The sequence below is a fragment of the Rhincodon typus genome, chromosome 35, assembly GCF_021869965.1.
Source record: "Rhincodon typus isolate 14 chromosome 35, sRhiTyp1.1, whole genome shotgun sequence".
Taxonomy (NCBI): domain Eukaryota; kingdom Metazoa; phylum Chordata; class Chondrichthyes; order Orectolobiformes; family Rhincodontidae; genus Rhincodon; species Rhincodon typus.
In genome coordinates, this window is record NC_063366.1 from 3494257 (window position 1) to 3495501 (window position 1245).

The window sequence follows — 1245 nt, forward strand, 5'->3', positions numbered from 1 at the left end:
AGAAGAAGAAATTTCAGTTGTTTTCCAATCTGATGCAGAGACTCAATCCCACAGAAATATCATTCCTATCTCAGCTTTCCAGTTTCTTTTTTTTTCTTTTTTTGAATTGCAGAGACAACTTTACAACTCATTGAGTTGGCATGGCCCTCTAATGGTTCTGATGGCCTAAGTAGTGTTGCAACAGCACTTCAAAATCACTTCACTGTAACATGCTTTTAGATGCCATGAAGTTGTGAAATAATGAAATATAAATGCAGACTTCAGTTTTTAAGGGCATTATGCTTCCTGTTAGCTGGAAATTATAGACCCATTGATGGAGAAAATAGAAGGTTGTGAGGTATTGCTGGTAATGTCCTTGTCTCTGTCAGAAGCTCTGGATTCAAGTCACAGCTTAGGACTTGACAGCCATGGGGTTTTGTTCATAATCTGGTCAAACAATTTATAATCCACCTGTAAATCCTTCCAATACACCTGCAGTAAGTGTTAAGAGTGAAAGAATCTCTAGATAGGCCATGTTTGGTGTCCCACAAGCTGCAGCTTCTGGTGACAAGCTGGTGACCTGTTCTTAGCAATGGATTTGGACACAAGCACTTGCTGTAGTTGTCTCATACACCACTCGATGTGGAAGGAAACTGAGGAAGATGGTGTAGAAAGGATCCCTGCCCACGATGATATTGACTAATATATTGTACACAGGACTCTGATTGTGGGATCCTGAGTATTTCTATTGACAGGAATATAGCATTCTGACAAACCAGGTAGTTGAGGCTATGCTGAAAATTGCTGTGGGTCTTCCTCTTCTGATCTACTGTCCAATACGTTCAAGGATTCACATCCCACACTAATGCTGAGAGTCTGAAAGCCTCCAAGGATGAAGAATGCGATTCCCACGCTAGAAATCTGTCATATTTACCAGGGGAACTGAGACAGCAGCTGCAATAAGTGAGGTTTTATTCAGCTGGGACACTGACAAGTTTAAATCTCCACCTGATCTGCTGCTCAAAGTTACCTCACTTCATCAGTCAGTTTGCCAAGCTTCGGGAAACTCATTCAGAGAAAGTAGGAACTGCCGATGCTGGAGTCTGAGAATAACCAGCTGTAGAGCTGGCTCCACACAGCAGGCCAGGCAGCATCGGAGGAGCAGCGCAGCTGACTTTTCAGGGCTGGACCCTTTTTCTGAAGAAGGGTCCAGACCCGAAACGTCAGCTTTCCTGCACCTCTGATGCTGCCTGGCCTGCTGTGTTC